Below are 16,279 nucleotides of genomic sequence, written 5' to 3' on the forward strand. Positions count from 1 at the left end.
TTAAAAAGATATTTTAGTCTGAGTCTTGTATTTTGTTAATATTTTAGCAGCTCTAAGAGGCCACAATTTCAAGCTATCTTAGAAATCTTAAAAGCAAGTTTGTGGAAAAGACTATTCTATTGATTTCAAAGGGCCTTTTGCAGACATGTCCAGAGCTAACAAATTCACAGGAGGATTCTTTGGTCACATGGAAAGCACCCTCCTTTACTTGTTTATACATAGGCATATATACGAAAGTCCAAGGCAGAATTTTTATACTCATTGTGCTAAATGCTGTATGAGCAACAAATGAAAAAGCAGTCCTTTCCCAGCCAATGTGTGCACTAGGTAGACAAACAAAGAGTGCTTAACCAGAGTGAGGCAATGGGAAAACGAGGCTTAGAGACTGACAGACTAGTGAAATACCCACTAAAATCTGTGGAAATGCTCCTATTAATTTCAGTTTGCTTCTCCTCCTGAGTACAGAAATGGCTCAAAACTGAACTTGACGTACTTCAATCATACAGCATCACCTCTTCCCCGAGACTGTTCTCTTAAAAGTGTCTGAGCAGGACATAATGTGCTGAAGAGCTTGCCCAGCCCCAGTGCCTATCCCAGCCTATCTGCACCTCCTCTTTCTCGTGCATTTCTTTCACATTGCAGCTCCCCTTCAGAATGTTGTCACTATGCACCATAACATGCATCAAAATTTACTTTGCACTAGTGGGATCCTATCTTTACAGAGGAAATAGTTGCAGATGAACTATTGTAAAAGTTGATTTTCAAACCACATAATCACAGAAAGGTTTGGGTTGAAAAAGACCTTAAAGATCATCTAGTTCCAACCCCTCTGCCATAGAAAGGGACACCTTCCACTAGAGCAAGCTACTCATCTAATCTTGAACACTTCCAGGGATGGGGCATCCAACTTCTCTGGGCAATCTGCTCCAATGTCTCCTCAGTTTCACAATAAAGAATTTCTTCCTAAAATCTAATCTAAACCTACTCTCAGTTTGAAGCCATTCCTCCTCATCCTGTCACTACATGCTCTCATAAAAAGTCCCCCTCCATCTTTCTTTTAGGCTCCCTTCAGGTACTGGAAGGTCACAATGGGGTCACCCTGAAGCCTTCTCTTCTCCAGGCTGAACAGTCCCAATTCTCTCAGCCTTTCCTTATAATCCTCCATCCCTCTAATCTGCTTGGTGTCCCTCCTCTGGATGTGCTTTAACAGATCGATCTCCTTCTGAGAGAAGATGTGCTGGGAATCTCAGAGCTAAATGCTAGATGTCTAATACATTACATATTTACTAAATAATTTTTAAGAATAAATCATGTCCACAGTGATTTTTTGTTGTTTTGGTTGTTCTTTTTGGTTATGTACTTTCATTTTCCCAGCTTTCCAATGGTCTGGAGGTGTGTGGGTTTATTTATTTTTTTTTTTAATTGAGCACATGTTAACACAAGGAGCTAAAAGAATGTTTTTGAGGCAATTCACCACGTCAGAACCACATGTCATTCCTCTCAGCAATCACAAGCATTTTCTGCAATTGTAAGCAGGGAGAGAATTTAAAGTAACTAGCCTTTCTACCAACAAATCTTTTTGAACAAGAAATGAAGTTGAGATGTATTGATGATTGACAACATAGACATGTCTTTGTTCTGACAAGGAGAATATATTTAATAACACTATCCAGCAAGTGTTGAGATGAGCTGTTTAGCCGAGGCTTTCTCTTTAGGAATCCATAATATCTTATGTAGTATTAAAGCTGAAGTTCACCTTAAAATTTATATGAAGCTCATTCTCAAGGCAAGAAGCTGTTCCATCACACAAGGCAATGGAATGTGCCATTTTTCATTATGCACTCTATTTTATGGCTGATAGCTCTTTAATATGAAGATTTGTCATTAATTATTTGAATTATAAGTTACTTCTAGTTTTAAAAATTCATTTTGATTTTACCTGGTATCTTGGTCCCTTATAATTAGTAGTCTTACAAGACTAAGTCCACAAATGGCCATTAAACATGGAAAATTGAATTTTTATTTGCATTGGAGGCAAAGACATTATTATGTACATTTCAGTGTAAGCAAGCATCAAATATCTTAAGACTTTACACTGAATGAACTTTTGGATGCATACATACCTCTATTTAATTGTCCAGAAGTAAATACTAGCAACATTTATGTAGGTTCTCCAAGAGTAAAATATTGATTTAAGGACAATATAAAATAATTGTTTTTGTTTATTTCTGCCTGGTTAATGGATTATGAATAATTTCTGCCATAGATTCACAGGACTACATTAAATAGCTTCAGAAAGTTGCATAAGCCTGGAAGAAAGCTCAATTAAAAACCAACGTTCTATACAGTTCTATAATATTATGCTTGAAATTAGAAAAAAAACCAAACCAAAACAACAACCACAGCAGTAGGGATATTCAGTCACTAAATAATGAACACCCCATGTAGTCCAGTCATTAACTACAGTCATGCAGGGAGAAACTTAAAATCCTAGGGAGAGGATTTTTTAGCATCCCACAGATAATAGCAGGTTACAGCAGAAGATGGTTATTTTATCTGCAGCTGGCTGCAAAACATGATCCCTATTCCCAGGGAGCTGCTCTCTGCTTGTGTCACCTCAGTTTTGTGGTCATGCTGGATGCTTAATGGCCAGTGTGAAATGTTCCTTTAGAGTTCACTACCTGCTGTGCTTGGAAGTGCAAATCTGTGCTGGCTGTCCCCCGCGGGCAGCCCATTAAAATGATGTTCACCCGTTCACGGGCCATATCAGAGGAACGGCTGTCGTAATCTGCCTGAGTGAGAAAAGTGCAGCATGCTGCTGGCTGAAGGAAGTGTATCCACTGTCATCAGTAATTGAGGGTTATTCTTTTCTAGACAGATGACATTTCAGGTTGCCTTACCGCTATTTATCCAGTGCATTCACCCATATGCAAGTTAAAATTTGCTTTCCTTTGAAGCTGGCGTAAAAGAATCAGAGCTCAGAAAAAAAAAATAAAATAAATCCTTTCTCCTTTTCCACGCTCTCATCTGGAATTCAGCTTCTCTGGCAATATCCCATTGACCTGCTGGCAGGCCCTGTGCAAACAGATGCCAGAGCTTGTCAGTTCATTGGTATATTACTAATTTCCTCTTTCAAAGTTGGCAAATTCTAAGCATGTCTGGAGGTGCAGCGTATGAACCGAGCAGCAATGTGGCAATAGCACAGTTCTTAGTAAATCCTGCAGTCTCTTGGCCTGGAATGCCTTATATGCCATTGATGCTTGCCTCCTCATTTTATAAATGGGAGTAAGCTCCAAAGCTGATGGCTCGAATGGTTGCCACCTCCAGCTGTCCCCTTTCCAAGAGAGGCAGAGTAGCAGGTGCTCAAACTTGTATTTTTATGTACAGAAGATTTTCTTAATCTATGGGGTTCCAAATACTATTTTGCACTGCAGTATTCTCCTTGTACTGAGACTTTTTTATTGAATGGCAATATATCAATGCAATGACTTTCATTAAGAAAAGGTATGCAATGAGGGGGGTGTAACTAGCACAAAAGGAACCAAAACCAATTAGGAACAGGAAACAAAACTGGGGGATCGGTGATAAGTCAGTGCTACATGCATAAAGTCCAAACTTTGGACTTTTCAATGTTTGCACATGTAGCTTACACAAACTTTCCAGATAAGCATGTGTTTTTTTCTTGAAAAAACTGCTTTTTCAGTTGCCTTCCATCCTCAAGAGATCCACTGCCCTTACACTCTTCATTGCACAAGCCAGACTGACCCAACTATCTGTCTGGAGCCAATACTTCCCATTTTCCTCTCTCCATACTATTCCTGAGCACCTAAGTCTCAAGCCATGTGGCAGAGGAATCACACATTCCATTGCAGGATCATAGGAATAGCTTCTCATTTATATAGAGGACTAAAGGAGGGAAAATGTGTGCAGGACAATTAAGAAAGTGAGAAGAGGCGACATCAGTAATCATTTGTGGCACTCTGATTGCTGCTCTGTCTCTATAATGTACTGGCAGATGGTAATCAGGTTAAAACGGGACAAAGTGGTAGAAAATTACTGAGAGACAACCTTTAACTTAAATTTTTATTACTGTTAGGTGGAAGGGGAAAATTTCAATGTTCCACAGTAATTATTAAGATATTTGCACCAGATTTTCTTCTTAGTCTTCACCAGTGGGATAGATCACGATTTTAAGAACTGCTCTACCTTGTAACATGTAAGTACCACAGTTCTCTACAGGGCTGCACTGAAAGAAGGATCCTCTCAGAAGCTGCCTTAGAAAGGGCACTGGCATAGAAATTTTATCTATAGTTTTTACTACTGAACTCTCTCCTCATTTTACCAGTGATGTGACATCCAAGATATCAATATCATTTTTTCTCCAAGGATATGACTGCCCAGTAATACAAAGGAAGTATGAAGAAGATCCAAAATGTTAGGAAGTGAAAATTGCTCAAACCTTCCTAACCCAGACCTCCCCAGTCATTCAAAATGTGAAAGTATCTTTCAAAAATCTTCACTGTGACATACCTTTGAAAGCTATTTACAGCCATACTATCCCATTACTGAAACTAAGTGACAGGCTGCCTGATTATGGTGTTTGCTGGGTTTTTTTTCCCCTAAAAGTAAGTATTTTTCAGTCATTTTCAAGTCCATAATGACTTGTGGCCAGTGGCCTAACTCCTGGCCACTACATGGTAAAACTCCCTAGAAAAGTATGGTTATCACACATCACGCAAGTAGAAAATATTTACTATCAAGCAATATTTACTACAACTTTACTATCACTAATTCACTATCAGAAAAAGATGTACTTTACACTGCAGGTATGTTGAATTGTTTTCTTTAGGCTTTAGAAAACACTCATTTTTCTTGACATTGTGCTATCTGCCAACCCACATTCTAAGTTTAAGTTTATGAGGAGTAGTTTTCCATTTTGCTTTAAAACATTATACTGTACTCTCTTGAAATACTTATCAGCTTGGGCATCAACCATCCTGTACATCTCAGCATAGCTGTGACTTACGTTATTCTTCAGCAATGCAATTCAAACGAAGTATGTCTGATGATACATTTTCTTCCTTTATAGGTCCCTATTTTTTTCTGTTCCTCATTTTAATGAAAATGCTAACATCCTAGTGAGAATACTAATATATGGAAGTCGTATTTAAAAACATTTCAAACAAATAAAGCTATTTTTTTTCCTGAGACTTGTATTTAAAGGTGCTATTGCTAGTTCTAGTCTGAGATTTCAAATACAATGAAGGATAGCTTTCTTTCTGAATATGATCAAAATAAATTGTAGACAATTCTAATTAAAACTTCCTAGATAATTTTTTATACAGTGATAAAATTAGAGATGTAAAATTTAGTCTTCACTAATTACTTATTTTCCCTTTCTGGCACCTTTTTTGATCCATTCCCTTTTGGTGCAGAATGTTCTGTGATTCCCTCAAGTTACCATGCTGCCTATGTACAAATTAAGCCTGCAAAGGAAAAATAATCCATGCATAAAAGACATTACATGTCCAGAAACTACACCTATCAATTACATTCACATGATATTGAGACAGAACCAAGCCACTGAGTTCTACCCACTACTCCATCCAATCTATCCACAAAAATGGCAACCCAAATAGTCCCAAGACTATTGTACAGAAGGCTGTTACAGCTTCAGTCACACCTCCAGACACGTGATCTCCACTATAAATGTGTCCAAGTTGACTTCAAAAGAGACAGAGCTCTGAATCTGCTTTTTGAAGTTACGCTTTGATCTTTTTTGGGTATTCTGATTCAGGAATACACACTACGTATTAGTGTGCCTTTATATTATTGCTGAGTTTGATGCCATAAGCTACAGTGTTCTTTCAAAAATGCAGATGCTCAGACTGACTGGAACTGATCTATTCCACTTACAGTTCATTGCTAGGCTGAAAGTTAGGTGTTTTGTTCTTTCAAGTTGTTAGAGGTTTTTTCCTATCAGTTGAGTCTCACGAGGCTCTGTTCCTGGCCTGTCTTTCTCTGTCTCCATAGAATTTCTTTTGACTTCAGTTATTTGTCAGTATGATCCAATTATTTGTTTTTGAGGCAGGACTTAAGTATTTATAACTACCTCGTTACTATATATTCAAAAATATCGCAGCTGCTTTTTCTAACCTTGACTACAAGACACTGATATTTTAGTATGAGAAATGAATGTTCCCTGTTTTTAAAATTAATGCTGAACCTGTTCAACCCTAATGAATAATTAAAGATAAAATTCCTAGAGAAAGGTATTTGCAAGATCAAATACATGACATATTAGAACATATGTGACATTTGGAGGAAAGGATTTCTATGTATTGACGAAAGTTCACATCATCCATTCACAACAGGACATTAATTTATTTAAAAAAACTAGGTTACAGGACTGGAGGGATTCTTCTTATCACTGAGTGATTCTGGATTTTCTCAGCTTCCCACCTTCCTAGGGATGAAAGTTTGCTTCTGAAATTTGCTACTATTATCCTCTATGACATGATATTTGCTTCGTGTGTTTGTAACTTTGCTTGTCTCAAAAAGAAGTGAAGCGAACCAAGGACCTTCAGGAGAGTGTTTGTGTTCATGGCACAAGTGGTACAAGCCAAAGAGGGAAGGGGCTGCCCAACTGCTCCTCAAGCAGAGACTGCAGTGGGGAGCAGCAAACCAGGCAGGCCTTAGAGACAACGGAAAGAACTTGGGGGGGTCAAGCAGAATACCTGGAAATCAAGAAGCCAGAGACTTGGCTGAGACTCAAATGGTCCTCCAACTACATAGACACAGAAAACTATGAAGGAAATCCTATAAGCGTCTCATTTCTCTTCTGTATGATCCAATAACTTTGAGTTTTCAATTTTAAAAGTGTGCTAGTTTATAATGCAATTAATTCTGCCTTTTATGAGTTTTGTGTTGAGGTATTTTTAGGAAGTTTTCCATAAAGGAAATCATGTACATACACTTCAAAGGTCTGGCTGACGAAAGCTCTGTCACATTCAGCCCATGTTGCAATTTTTCTTTCCTTTATAACTCTTCTTTATTTGCTTCAAAATCTGCTTAACATGCCTGCCTGCTAATGTCTTTTGCTGTCAGTCAGGGAAGTCTACTTCTTCCCTGGCCCTTCCTTTATTAGTAGCTGACTTTGCTGGGATCGAGGTACACCAGCTGTACCTCAAAAGACTTGATATTGCGAACTTGCTACGGATGCTAAAACTTGTATTTACAGTAGCCCGAGAGCTCAGGTGTCAGCTTTTTCAAAAGAATACTGAGCTGATGCTATTTTCCACTTTCTGACATCAAACCCATTAACAGTATTTAACATTTTTTCCATTTCAGATGAGGCCATTTCCATTTCCTCATCCTCCTTTTCATTTATCATCCTGCCTCTGCCCTCATGACTACGAGTGACATCCTGAGCAGAAATCCTGCTTCACCAAATGGCATTTGCTCCTTTGTGTGGGGCACTGTATGCATTCCCCATCCTGCATCTACACTGCACTCACAGCTACACCTCCCTTAGGGGTGGTCTGCTTCAATTCCTGAGGTGGCAGACCCCAAAGTTTTCTACAACAAACCTCCCGGGGTTTTAGTGTCTTTAGATCCAAACTACCTTTTTTTCCTCTGCTAAGCAGGGAATGTTTCCTCCAGCACTGATGGAGCCTCCTCTCATCCCAGCAGAACATCCCTCCCAACAGAAGCCAGTGGTCCTACTGTGCCTTCTCTGAATCAAAGTCTACAGGGAGGAAACAGAAGTGGATAAATCCCTTCAGTGACCTCCAGATTCCCTACATCTTCCTTTTAATTTTTTATCTCTGTGAATAAGTACCAGTCAATAAGCTCTAATCTTCTGTTTCTTCTCGCCTTAGTTTCTCAAGATGAAGAAGCCAGCAAAATAATCTTTTGTTTATCAGTATCATGTGAGCCTTTTCCAGCATCAGTAAATGCACTATCAAGCTCTTCTATGGTACCCTCATTCTATCCCAGAATATATGACCATCCAGTATTTTTTAGAGCTATTGTGGATATGTCTGCTAAGCCTACTACTTAATCACATCCAAGTGAATCCACGAGTACCCATTTGTCTCTGTGAGTGTTTCTCTGCAAATGAGGAAATCTATTGCTCCTCATGTTTTTATTGCTTTTTTTCCTGCTCTGTCTTCACATTCAAGTCAACTTTCTCATCTCTTAATATTGCTTTTGGTATTGCCATCTCTGTCACCAAGTCAAATTAGCTTCTTAACACCCCAAACCATAAAATGACTACTTTTTCAGCTTTGAAAAGAAATCTGAGAATGTAGAGTATTATAAAATGGGAGCTTACAATAACGAGTGGTCTTCTCATATATGATGGAGTGAGTGAAAAAGGAAATATCACATGTGTTAGCAAACATGATGGCTAGGAAAATGGTTTTCTCGTTGTTAGGAAGTGGTATCATTTCATATTAGGAGAAAGATGAACGTCTGGAGTAGAGTCTGTAACAGGATTAATACTCACTTTGAAGCCATCAGTGAATCAATCTGCTAATGAAAAAGAAAGATAATGTAATACTGCCCTCATCCATAAAAAACTTTCCCTGAAGAAAGATGAAGTAAATATACACTTTTCTGAGAAACTTGTAACTCTCAAATTTCAGTCCTCCAAAATAACACATTCAGGATTAAGAAAGAAAAGAGGATGAGTAGAAATCAATGCCAAGGAATAAGAGGCATCATATAATGGTGAGAGTCACACAGTATCACTTAATTTTGCTGTATCTAGTCTGTGATATTGAGAATAACACAGATGAACTGAGATTAAATTTCTGCTAGCAAAACCAACTGTATATTTACTGATTCAAGGCAAAAGAATTTTAAATGAAGTTTAAAGTGAGTCCAGCTATGACCCAAATCACAGAGCACTGGTAAGAGAAAGGCTTGTTATGATACAGAGTTAATAAAGCACATCAGCAATACAGACTAAATGAAATAAATATAATGCAGCCTTTTTTGAAAAACAGCTTTTCTAGGAACAGGCAATATATTTTATGTGATCAACTGGCCCAGCTGGAAAACCATAGCAGCTATATCTCCTGATTTATTAAGACAACACCTGTTGTTATAAATCTTGCTTATCTTACATACTGAAACAGTTCAGCCTGTTGAAATAACAGAACTAGAAAATCTGAAAAGCACAACATATAGACAACAAGTCAAAGTTTAAAATAGGAGGAATTTAGAAAGGTTACTTTATGAAAGCTTGAAGTTGTGATGACATCAGAAACACAGTAAAGAGAACTAAAGAAGAGGTAAGAATTTCACAGAATAAAAAGAAGTGTTTACCAACCATCACCTAAATTAGTTTCAATATTTTAAACACAGAATATTGTGAGTTCAAAGGCACCCACAAGAATCACTGGGTCCAGCTCTTAAGTGAATGGCCCATAAAGGAATCAAACCTACAACCTCGGTGTTAATTAGCACCATGCTCTGACCAACTGACTTAATAGCTTCTCCCTTCTCTTGTTCCGTGACTGTGGTTCTTCTAAGAAATTCTTGTGATACTTTATTTGCAAGGGTCTTTCTCTTGCTTCGATCTTATCAGTAATCAGTGGTTATCCCTCTCTCTTCCAAACAAAACTGACAGTTTTTCTTGGTGAAAGATGCTGCTTGCCTTTAGATTTATGAGATTCAGACCTGAGATTTTCAAAGATGTATAAAGTGGTGGATAGTTGATTCTTACTCAACTTTTTTTCAATTTTTCCCCATCTTGAGAAAGCATCCATTACCAAATAAAATTATCTTCAAAATTTACCTGACATTCATGGCTTGGTTCAATGTACTTCACTGACTTGTGCTGGTTAGCCATCTCTTTTTGAATTTATAGTACCCTCTCTTCTAGGTAGTTTTAATATCCTCTAAGGCTATAATGCATGATTACATACACTGGAACCTATTAAATAAAAAGAGACCCATCTTGTATGATTTTTGCAATGGATACTCCCTTAAAACAAGAAATTAGCAGCTTTGGCTTTTCTACTGCTCTGTTTCAAAGCTTAGTGCTATTAGAACTGTGAACAAACCTTATCTTCAGGAAAAATCAGTGCCAGTCTCTCAGCTCAGGCAGCCTGCATGGACCTGTTTTAATTTTTGAGGCAATTATCTGTAAAGAAGAAGGGAGGACTTTTCTTTCTTCTGAGATGAAACCTCACCATCTCTCTTGTAGGCCAGGTATGGGCATATAGGAAAAGGCATGGAGAACTATGACCACTTAAACTCCTAATTTATCTGCAAGTCTGTCAGGTCTGTCAAACAGGTTGAGTTATGCGTTGTATCAGGGAAGCTGTGAGACACAGATGTCTCAAATGGAACTGTTCCTTGCTCACTGAATTCCCAGATTCCTTATCAGCATATAATACAGACAGTTTACAGCCCAGTGTAGAGCCTGACTAATCTTCTGCTCCCCTTGTCTCAGCACACCCCTTCATTATGGGGGTACATCATTTGGTCCAGGCTTACGCCTCCCAAACCAAAGGCAGGAGTTATTACAAGACAGAGCTCTTTGACATGATTTGCTGACTGGGAAATTACCACTCAGGCAGCAGTAACAATGAAATGGATGTTACTTAAGCTGAGACCCAGAAATTAGGATAACCTATCTGCATGACAGTTATGGTTTGGGAGAGATGGCATTTACACAGAAGAGTGGGAGTCTGAAAACTTTCTTCTCCAGCTCCACAAACTAAAACAGACACAAGGCTGCTGCCACTCAGAAATGAAGAAGTAAGATGATTGCTACTGGAAGTGGAAAATGGATTTGTAAAGAGGTTTCATTTTAATGGAGCAGCTGGATGAAAGGTACAGACAGGAATGGGCACCACTTAGGCCTGTGTGTGATGTTGAGTGGAAAGCTCAAGAGAGCAACGCTGGATGCTGGAGTAAGATTGATTTAACAATAGATGCAATTTAAGTGAAAAGGCTAAGGTGCTGGCAACTGGGGGTTGGGATAGCATCCATTTAACGACAGATTTAATTTAAACAGAAAGGCCAAGGAGGTGGAAGGTGCAGACTAAAACAAAATCAATATTAAGTTGGGTTAGTAGAAACTAGAATCAAATGAGCCAGTTAAAAAAAAAGGCATACTGAGTCTTTGGGAGTAGAGAAGCAATGCATGGACCTAAGAAGTATTGAGGAACTCTTATTAAATGACATAATCCCTAAAATCAGAACTATTATTCCATTTTAATAAGAATATTATTTATTAAAATAGTAAAAAATATCTTAAGGTAAGGTACGACCACGAGTTTAAAGAAAACTGCATGATTGTAAGTATATTCCTACTTGAGGATAATTCTCTTCTATCACAAAATCACAGACTTGTTTGGGTTGGAAGTGACCTCTGAAGATTGTGTAGTCCAACTCCCCTGCTAAAGCAGGTTCATCTACAGCAGGTTGCAATTGGTGAATAGCTACAGAAAGAGACTCCACAACCTCTCTGGGCAGCTTGTACCAGTTCCCTGCCTCCCTTAAAGTAAAGACTTTTTTTTTCCTCTTTATATTCAAGTGCAGCTGCCTGTGTTTGAGTTTGTATCCACTACCCCATGTCCTGTCACTGGAGACCATCGAGAAGAGTCTGGCCCTGTCCTCTTTAATCTGCCCTTAAGATATCTGTATGCATTGATATGTTCTCCTCTCATTCATCTCCTCTCCAGACTGAAAAGGCCCAGCTCCTGAAGCCTTTCCTCATAAGAGAGATGCTCCAGTTCCCTAATGATCTTTGTAGCTCTCTGCTAGTAGTGCCTTTTCTTTCTTGTCATGAGGAGCCCAGAACTGCACACAGCACCCCAGACGTGTCCTCACCACAGCTGAGGAGAGGGGCAGGATCATCTCCTTCAGCCTGCTGGCAATGCCCTTCCTAATGCAGCCCAGGACACCATTGGTCTTCTTGGCCACCAGGGCACTGTTGGCTCATGGACAGATGTTGTCCACCAGGACCCTCAGGTCCTTCTCTACAGAGCAGCTTTCTGGCAGGTCGGCTCCAAACCTGCGCCGGTGCAGGGGGTTATTTTTTCCCAGGTGCAGGATGCTGCATTTGCTGAATTTGTACATAGTTGCACAAATGTGTGAATATATACATATGTTTCTATATGTGATATGGCATATAATATTCATAGAATCACCAAATCATAGCATAATTTGGTTTAGAAGAAATCTTTAAAGGCCATCTAGTCCAGTCCCCCTGAACTGAGCAGGAACATCATCTAGATCAGACTGCTGACCTTCAGTTTGGTTTTCAGTGATGGGGCACCTGATACTTCTCTGCACAACCTCTTCCAGTGTTTCACCACAATCATTGTAAAAAATTCTTCCATATATCTAGTCTGAATGTTCCGAATCAATGGTGGAAATGCTTAACAATAGTTGTATTTGTAAAACAGAAACTGATCAGGTAATAGTAAACTAGCCTTTAAAAACTCTCTAGCTATCAGTCTGGAAATCAATTCAAAGTTAAGGGGAGTCTGTATACACCTAAGTTTGAACCAAAATATGTATATATTCAACTGCATTCCCATCCATATGGATATACATATCCACCTACACACATATATATACATGTACGTATTTACCAAAACAGATAAAATTGTCTCCTGATGATATAATACTGTTCTGACACGTCTCTGCTCAAAAACTGTTAGTGCTTTCTGAAAATAGTACATCAAATCTATTTTGCTTTCCTTACAGATATTTCTTAATACTTTACCTGTGCTCATGAAGTCTCATTTAAATGAATACATATAAATATTTGTGCATATTTCTACAGTCAGAATCCAGAACTGTGGATGGAAGCTAGTGATTGCATCTCTGCACCTTTTGGCAGCTGAACGCTCACACAACTCACTGGTGTAACAGAGATCTTTAAACTTTACTCTCCTGAAATCTTCCTCAACTTTTTTACTAAAACAAACAAACAAACAAAAAAAAAATTGGAGAACTCCAACTTGATCAAAATGATCAAGTATCATTTCAAGGTATGAAGCAGAGGAAAATATGCCTCACCCACGGAGCTGTCTGTAGTGCCAGATACATCTGGCTCTGGGCACTTGGGATTTGCTCACCCACAAAAGAACATTTCAAAACTGTAGTGTGAGCCAATCACTACTGCTGTGACCTACTAATATTCTGGAGAATATCCAATATTATTTTTTGCTAAAGTGATTGAGGTGATTCTTTTCTACTGAATTTCAGGAAGAAATTTCTCACTTGTGCTTAAGGGAGAAACTGTGGGAATGCACTGGAGGAGCTCTTACTATTTGACTGATTTATGCCCTTCCTTCATGAAAAATCAATATTCTGCTGGCTTGCATGGAGATGGTGTCTTGAATATTATCTCCATACCTATTCAAGCAACCCAACATTAAGAAATTAATTATCTACTGAAGATAGACTAAAATATTTTACTTAAGTGGTTTAGAAACTCAAGGGGGATTTCCTCAAGTTATTTGAGTCACACCTTAGAGTAAGCTATGTTCAACTAACAAAAAATTTGAATTAGCTTACACTTCATTTATTTGATGCCATTTCCTCATGCCTTGTCTGCACCCTGTCTGGACAAACCTTGCATTCCATGTTGCATTCCACATGAAACATACGGTACTTTCAAGCAGGTAACTTCTGCTGCTGCTAGAAATATCCCACAATTAAGATCCCCCTTTTCATATACTGTGCACCATCTATTATTTAAAGACAATCTCGTAGAACACTGTTCTGTAACAGTCAATGGAGAATACAATTGGAAGCGAAGACCATTTTGTACATTTTGCTAGGGGAATGTAAAAGCAGACAGTTGCATGAGTATATATATATTCTTTTTTTAGATATGCTTTCCTGTGACAGATTATTCATCCATGGGTTTTAAGCAGAAAAAAAATAAGGGGGATCATGCCTTTGCTGCACTTTTTTGCCAATAACCTATCTAGAATCAAGATTCTTTTCCTAGTATCTATATTTATATTTAATTGCTTTTATTTTACACCACCTCAAAGATTTTACCCTTGGTTGTGTGCATTATATCTAGGCATATGTTTCCATAGGAACTAGAACAAATGCTTTCTCAGGCAATGTCTGATAACTGAATGTTAAAAAAAAGAAAGAAAGAAAGAAAAAAGAAACAAAAAAAATTGAAAAAGTATGTGGAGGTAATTTAAATAGTGTAGCATCCCTGCAGTATTTCTTCCTTTATTAAAGGCTTCAGAATTCATTGTGTTAGTTTAGTGTAGGAATGAGCATGCATTTTCAGGTAATTCACACAGCAAGGCTGATGATAAATAAAGGGGACACCAATACAACTGTAATACCATACAGTGTTGTTGAAACAGGAAGTGTTGTTAGAGTAGAGGTTTATCCTTTATATTTCTACTACAGGAGAAAGTGGAGCCAGGTATAAGTAGGGTAGTAAACAGATGAGTCTGTGTCTAATCAACAAACAGACCTCTAGAGTCTACAGAAACTGCAACTTGACATTCGTCTCCATTAAATGTCTGGTGGGGCTGTCCTGGGCCACAGCTGAACCGAGGAAGCCCCCTGGATATGCCTGGAGACATTTATGGTCACACCACAACCTCTCCATCAGATCACGGCAGGCATCTGTAAGATGATGACAGAGGCTGCTAGCAGGGAATGAGCCACCCTGAAATGTGGGCAGTACAAGGAACAGCAGGAACCACCTGTGGCCTTGGCTGGGCTCCCTGGCTTTCCAGATGCCACAGACCACCTTTGAGGACAGGTATGCTGGACACGTCATCTCTGCAGGAGGACACTTTTTATTTTTAGAAAACTGTTGAGTTGAACCACAGATTACATCTGGTTATGAATCCACGATTATTCTATGCCTAGCAACATGTATGCCTGGCAAAAATACCTGATTCTGTTGTTTTCCCAAAACAGGTGAATCAAAATTCTGGGGTTTAGGGTTTCCTGCCCAGATGAACAGAAAGATGCAAACTGCTTTCAAGCCTTCCAAAAATACTCATAGTCACTCCCGTTTTCCAGAAACTTGCAAGTCAGGAGAATGCTGTCTAAGTGGCAGCTTATAGTGCTGCTTCACTGCCAAGCAATAAAACTTACTATCATTTTAAAAGCCTGCATCAGGCATACTCATCCACTGGTCAGGAACATTTTGTTTCAAGTCATTATGGTTTAAAGGTGAGAGTAGTGAGTGCTAAATCCCAGCAATGACCTGTGCTGCTGTTTGACAGGTTTCGTTAAGTCCTCTTTTCCAAAGAGGTAATATAGGACAGTTGTTGACTGGGGATGTTTGATTCTTGTTTTGCAAAACAGAAGAGTAGTGCAGAATCCTCATTCTTGGTGATCCTTGATATTAAACATTTTATCATAAAAATTCTCTTCTCAGAAGGTAAATGGACCCAACTGCATGTACAATTGCAACTGATGTAAAGATAGTAGTAGTGGGTTCCCAAAAATTCCTTAAGGAAACTTGGATAATTATATACAAAGGTAATCAAATATTTTCAATATCAGCTATTGTTAGCTAGTTCTTCATTCACTTTGCAAAAAACATAGCATATTTATAAGAAATTTATCACTGTGTAACTATAAATATTCAATTAAACATGATATAAATTTCTTTCTCTCTTGTTTGATTACTGAACAACAGATGTTCAATGGTGTGTATGAATGTAATGCCATATGTCAGATAAGGCAATGCAGTAGTTTTTCAGAGGAAGTACTAATGTATCTTGCTTTACTTAATATCTTTCTAATGATAGCATATGGAGGGTCATATTGGTACCACAATATGGGGAAACTTGTAATTTGCAAAAACAAATTCATCTTCCTCTCTGTTCTAAAAGTACAGCTGAGGCCTGAACACATCTAGCATAGAGAACAGACAAAAAAAAATCCTTTTCTTCTTTATTAGTTTTGTTCTTGTGTTTTCAGTTAGGGGATAAATCTTCATGGTGAATGGAAGCACTTTCATTTATTTTTGCCCATGCACAAAAGAAGTTTAAGTTTCATTGGATTGGCCATTTTGCATTTCAGTCTCATTTTTACAAAAAGGCTGAAATCACAACTGTAGTTTTGTGGTAAATCTTTCCCTCTGATTTCACTGTTATTTCCTTATGCAATTTGTTTACAAATCAGTTTCCACTCCACAAAATCCAGTACAGTACAGAACTATCACTTCTGACATGTGTCAGTGTCACATTTATGAGTTAGTATTTAGCAGCAATAGTGCTTTCTATCAACTGTTTCTCAAGAAACTCCAGAA

At 38.3% G+C, this 16,279-nt stretch overlaps 1 protein-coding gene across 2 annotated transcripts in view; it reads right to left on the minus strand.

Moving 5' to 3' along the window:
* NKAIN3 (sodium/potassium transporting ATPase interacting 3) overlaps window positions 1–16,279 on the minus strand; it is a 336,223-nt gene that overhangs the window by 5,530 nt on the left and 314,414 nt on the right. The window lies entirely within an intron of this gene.

Source organism: Chamaea fasciata, unplaced genomic scaffold (assembly GCF_029207755.1).
Source record: "Chamaea fasciata isolate MVZ Bird 193981 ecotype frontalis unplaced genomic scaffold, bChaFas1.0.hap1 SCAF_1, whole genome shotgun sequence".
Lineage (NCBI taxonomy): Eukaryota > Metazoa > Chordata > Aves > Passeriformes > Sylviidae > Chamaea > Chamaea fasciata.